This window comes from Arvicanthis niloticus, chromosome X (genome assembly GCF_011762505.2).
Source record: "Arvicanthis niloticus isolate mArvNil1 chromosome X, mArvNil1.pat.X, whole genome shotgun sequence".
Taxonomy (NCBI): domain Eukaryota; kingdom Metazoa; phylum Chordata; class Mammalia; order Rodentia; family Muridae; genus Arvicanthis; species Arvicanthis niloticus.
In genome coordinates this window covers 124,106,236-124,112,716 of record NC_047679.1, presented here as the reverse complement: position 1 = coordinate 124,112,716, position 6,481 = coordinate 124,106,236, and positions in this window count along the sequence as shown.

Sequence of the window (6,481 nt, the reverse complement as noted above, 5' to 3'; positions counted from 1 at the left end):
CATCAGGGTTGGAGATGGCAGTCTGAATAACTTTGTTCCATTTCCAATTTTCTGAAAGTCTCTTTGGCTTTATTTTTTGGGGGGTTTACAGGCTGCTTGCTCAACTTCTCACCTCTGGTCTGGCATTTATTAGATATCATTAATTGTTGAACTTCAATTTAAGACTACATTCTTTGCCCACTGGTTGGTTATCTTTGTGAGTATAACCAGAAACTTAGCTTTTAATCCACCAGAGAACAGTGATAAATATTTGTTTCTCTCAACCTGCTTTTCAGTCTATGCATATTATCTTCAGATCACACTGCTGTTACAATTTAAGTCTTATAAAGTACTTTTCCTAAAGTAATTGTTTCACTTAAATCTGCCAAAGAACGTTTCTGTTACTCTTTTTTGTGTAGTTTCCCATAAATGTTGTTCTTTTATAGCAGCAATGCCAGGTTCTGGTTTACTATTATTATTTTGTCTAGTCACTTTACATCCCGCTCATGACCCCTCCCAGTCACCCTTTCCCACAATCCTTCCTCCATTTCCCCCTCCCCTTCTCTTACCAGGTAGGGGCTGGTATCCCCCCCCCCCCCCCGGCACATAAAGTCTCTGCTAGGCTATGTTCTGCCTCTCCCACTGAGGCCAGACAAGGCAGCCCAGCAAGAAGAATATATCCCACAGACAGGAAAACTTTTGGGATAGCCCTCTTTCCAGTTCAGAACATACATGAAGACCAAGCTGCACATCTGCTACATATGTGCAGGGAGGTGTGGGGAGAAGGCGGCTATCATCCTTGCAGCCATCTTGAGCCATATAACCTGACAAGAGATTTGATTACAATAGCCTGCAACAGCTAAGCACACTCTGATAACATCTTGTTTTAGATACCCAGGATCTTTCCTTGGGTGTGTGAGACTTAAAGGTGTGTGACTTAAGGGCGTGACTTAGCGATCAGATTTAGAAACAAGGCCTAAGGGTATGACTTAAATGCATGACTTAGAGGTGTGGCTTAGAAGTCAGACATATAAAAGGCGAGAGGCAGACAGAAGAAATTATTATTATTAGGTAGTACAACTTAGAACTAGGAATTAGGTTAGAGAGTACAACTTGGAGCAGATTATTAGAAATTAGGCACTTGAGTCTTGGCACTTGGAGGAAGAGCTTGGAATTAGACATTAGGCACTAGCACTCGGAAGAAGTAACTTGGAACTTGGAGGCACTAGGGATTAGGGACTAGGAACTCAAGACTTGGGACTTGGAGAGAAGAAGAGAGACTGAAGAATAAACAGGATTGAATCACACTCTGCCTGGTCTCCATTCTTCGAGTCCATCCTCACGCTCTCTCTCTTGCTGAACCCCGACCCACAGACTGGAGCTGCTTGGGGCAGTGCAGGCTAACAAGTTAGTCCCCAAGTTTTTTGGCAGTGCGGGTTCCAACACTGACAAAGCAGCTTTCAACATTTCTGGCCCCCAAACGTGGGGCAGCTCGGGCTGCAACAGGGAGGCCTAGGTTCAGCCCCTGCATGTTCTTTGGTTAGTTGCCTCTTTTGGTCTTCCTGTGACGTTTCTATCCCTTTAGGGGCCCCAATCCTTCCACCTATTCTTCCATAAGAGTACCCAAGCTCCACCAACTGTTTGGCTGTGGGTGTCTGTATATGTCTGAGTCATTAGAAGATGTGCAGCTTGGTCTTCATGTGGGTCCCGAACAACTGGAATGGGGGCTATCTCAAAAGTGTGGGATATGTTCTTCTAGCTCTCAGAGGGCAGCCATGCTAGACTCCTGTCTGCAAGTGTAACAGAGTATTATTAATAGTGTCAGGGATTGATGCTTACCTGTGGGATGTGTCTCAAGTTGGGCCATGTTTTGGTTGGCTATTCCCTCAGTCTCAGCTCCATCCCCAAATCCCTTTATTTCTTATAGATAGGATGAATTTTGGGTCAAAAGTTTTGAGTGATTTGGTGTCCCTCTCTCTCCATTGAGGTTTCTGCCTGGCTACAGGGGGTGGCTTCTTCAGGTTCTATATCCCCAATGCTGTGAGTCACAGGTTAACACCCCCACTTATTCGTGGGTACCTAAATCAGGCCCTCAGGAAGAATAGCGAGTATTCTTAACCATCTCTCCAGCCCAGTATTTTACTGATCTATTTTTCCTTGTTATTTCCTTGAACTTTGTTATGCCATGTGAGAAAGGGTTTTTGTTGTTGTTGTTGTTTGTTGTGGTGGCCATGGTTGTTTTGCTTTTTTCTTTTTAATATTTTTTGTTACTCTCTTGTGGTTTGAATACATAATGTACTCCATAGACATGTTTGAAGACATGGTTCTCAGCCAGTGCTATTTGGTAAAGTTATGTATCTTTAGGAAGTAAAGCTTTGCTATAAGAAGTGAGACAGTGGAGGAGAGCCTTGACATTTTATTGTACAGGGACACTTTCTGCTCCCTCTCTGCTTCCTGACTACATATACAATGTGACCAACCACTTCCCTCCTCATGACACCATGGTCTCCCATCTATGATGAACTGGGCATGCTGCTGAACCTTAAAAATAAACCTGTCATTACACAGTATTTGACAGATACTTTCTCACAACAATGAAAAGAGCAACAGTTACATTCTTTGTCTCAGTAGTTACAGATGTACTGTTGATTAAATGGATAGTTTAATTCCATTCCTATCCAAGGTAGTCACTGGAAAGTAAACTAAAAATTTTCTTTTTTTTCTATAAAATACCTCAGAAACTTCTTCACCTTGGGAAATTTTGCAGTATATATGTATAGAAACTATCTTCAACAACTACTTTTCAACTGAGGGTTTTGTTGGATCAAATGGCAGTTCATCCAACAGAATGAATCTACATAGTAAGTGCACATTTCTCAGACACTGTGTCTTTATAAACCTTCACTTTATAAGGACTCTTTAACATTCATTTTATAAGCATCCTCGGATCTATATGGAATTTGTTGCAGTTTCTATAATTATATCCTTTTCCCTTTATAATTAACAAATCTGCTGGAGAAATGCAATCTATTCAGATTACAATGAATCTTGGTAAACTTGAGTGTCAACCACTTTCAGTTGTTGTCATTGTCCAGGTAACTCCTAGTCTACGATATGTCTCTGTTAATGAGCTTTGCTAAGAACTTGTTATTCTTTCTCTTAGAGTTGTACCATCACCTGTATACCTGCCTTGCTTGCCAGATTACTGTCAACCCAGGGAAGGCAAAGCTAAGTCTATCTCATGACTATATCTTAAGCACACAGAGAGCATAACACATAGCAGGTCTCATAAATGTCTATGGGTTAAATAAGTAATAAACCCAGATGAAGTTGGATACTAGAAATTGCAAAAGAGGAAAGTGATGACTAAGAAAGTTTAGGACTGAGGAGACAGCCCCACTGTACAGTGTTTGCTTAGCATAAGCAAAGACCTGATTTTGAGCAATACTGCCAGAAAAAAAAGATTATTTTTAGAAAATATCAATTTGTGTGTATTAAAGAATACCAGGTCCAGTGTGTTGATGCATGCTATTAATTCCAGCACTTGGGAGGCAGGGAGAGCTGGATATCTGTGACTTCCAAGGCCAACCTGGTCTACACAGTTATATACTGAGTTCTAAGACAGCCAGAGCTATGTAGATGGACATGTCTAAAAAAAAAGCAAACAAACCCATACAATTTTAACAGTATTATATATAGTAATAAACTATATATATAGTAATATAGATAGATAGATAGATAGATAGATAGATAGATAGATAGATAGATAGATAGATAAAGTTGGGGCAGTACCTAAAATGTGGGGCTACCCAGATGATATGTACCACAGCTGGTGGCCCATGCAGATTCACATCGGAACTCTGGATCAAACGAAGATCTTGAGTAACCCCCAGCCCACGGCCCACCAGCTTTTGGCACTAACCCAAAAGACCCAAGCCTTCCAACTCTGAAAACAAATACTCTTGTCTTCTTCCCATTTCTGTTTTCAGGCAGGGCTACTACAGGGACCTCCATCTAAATCCAGACAGTCTAACTGAACATTAACAAACACTGAAATCCCTGCTTCCACCCTGACACCGATTATAGAGTACCACCAAGACCCTATGCTTCTTCTCTTTCTGCTCTACTTTTAGGGTTTACAAAAAAACACACCCCTGCCTCCAAGCAATACCAGCCAAGAGAAAAAACACACACTTGGCGGTGGGGGTGGGGGGAGGTGGGCAACCTGTCTGCTAGAGCAAATAGCCAACAACTGCTGTGTGCTAGAACAGACTCTTCCCCCTCCATCTAGGTGAAATGGGCCCTATAAACAAAGCATACTGAATGAGATCTTGCTGCTGAGAAAAAACACACCTGAAACCCTTAACCAAAGTTTTTCATGTTTCTTTAAATCCTTGTCCTTCTCCCTAACAGGAGCACTTGTAACAAAGTTTGTGCCTTTTAACCCAAAATTTTCATACTTCTTTGTTTAAATCTTATTTTTCTCCCTAGCAGGAACACCTAAAACAATGTTTATGCTTTTTAACCCAAAATTGTTCTAAGATTTTTCAATTTGTTTAAAATTTCTTTTAAGCTTCAAAAATCATATTTAATCTACCTCCCACAGGTCAAACCAACTATGTTAATAACAATTATTTAATTCTTAATAAAATAATAGTATCTACTTAAGCCAGTTTCTTTTTACAGACAAAGTATTACTGCCTAGCCCAGGTACATAGTTAACCTGGTCTTATCTTCCTCAGCTTCCTAACGCAGATAAACTCTGGACTCTTCCTTTTCCTTAATACAACACAGGTATTGCCTTTTTTTCTAGGACCATGGCAACAGACCACCAGTGGGCTCCCAATTAAACTGTTATAGGCTTAACATATACAACTATGCAGACATCTCCCTGCTGGGGTTTTCCTCCCCTGTTATGATTATCCTACATGCTTATCTCTACAAAAAGGAGAAAGATAGCGCCGCTACAGGCTAGACAGGATTCAACCCGCCATCTTCTTTGACTTGCCTAGGGTCATGAAGCTGCCTTTGTCCAAACGCACCATCTGTCTGAAGACTTTGGAGCCAAGCAGATACTGAGATCCACAAATGACAACCTTGTGTCCATCCAGCAACAGATGAACTCTCTTGCCAGAGCCTAATAGCTAACCAAACTTGAGGAAACTTACATGATAGTAAGGAAAATGTTATGTCTATGTAGATCAATCAAATGTTGTTTTAAGACCAATGTCAATACCCTTACAAACTCTGTACAAACTTATTCTCAATTTCAATCCACTGAACAATTAATTGGTTCAATAATCCCTTGGCTTCCCAGCCCCCATCCCTCATTACCTCTTCTGGCCAGTGTTGTGTTTTATTTTAATGCTTACTCCCCACCCCACTCAAAATTTGTACTACAAATAACAAAAGATAGCCCCTCCAATGACACCTCCCCTTTATAAAAAGAAAACTGAGGAGTTGTGGGATAAGTGGAACTGTGTCACCAGACAGAAAAACTGGTAAGGTCAAGCAGATTAAGGACCCACCATGGCAATTCTCGTAATTGAGAATGGTAGGCTTTCGAATCTGCTCTCCACCAGGTTCCTGTCCCAGAGCATATGACCATGACACCCTACTAAGAAGACCATGGCAACTGGTCGCATAGCATGGTGCCCAGAGTTCTCCATGCTAATGAGGTATCTAGATGCACCCCCCAACACACACACCAAGTGTTTGGCCAATAAGCTTCCCTTCCTGGACATTCCTTCCTGCAAGAGGTATTTAATCTCTGGTGCACCCTGAATAAGTGGTATGCACTCATTTTCCAAGATGAGTAAACAGTTTGGACAAGCAAGGACTTTCTTATCAAGAACCACCATGGGGGGGGGAAGCCTTTGTCATTACAGAGCCCCACTGCCTAAGTCTCCAGCAAAAGGCCCCTCTGTCACCCTGAGCTAAACTGGATTCCTCCTTCCCCAACCCTGGGATCATTCCCACTCTACCCCAGCCCCATTCTCAACTCTTCATGGTTCCTAGTATCTGTGTGTCCTCAGCCACAACCTGTGCCATTACTCCCATTACTCACCTGGAGAGACGGGGCTGGAGTCCCCATCTTAGGCTGCATTCTGCCTCCCCTGGGTTGGTATGTTGGCATGTCCCACAAGGCCAGCATCCTGACAGCAGCAAGGATGGAATGTAGCCTAATACCCCTGCCTCATATCTGCTCCAGGGGCGTACACACACACCAGCAGCCAAGCAAAACACAGACGCATAGGTTATAGTTAATTTTATAAAGAAAAACATGATCTTCTAAAGTTTTATTTTGTGCATGTGTGAGTGTGTTAGTGTGTGGATACACACCCTATGCTTGTGAGGCCAACAAAGGAGTTTCAGGTGGCATGTTCCATCATTTTTGGCCTTATTTCCTTGAGACAGGGCCTCTCACTGAACTTGGAGCTAGGTTTACAGCCTGCAGGCTCTAGTGACTGTCTCCGAGCTCCTTCCTCTCAAACAGCGCTGA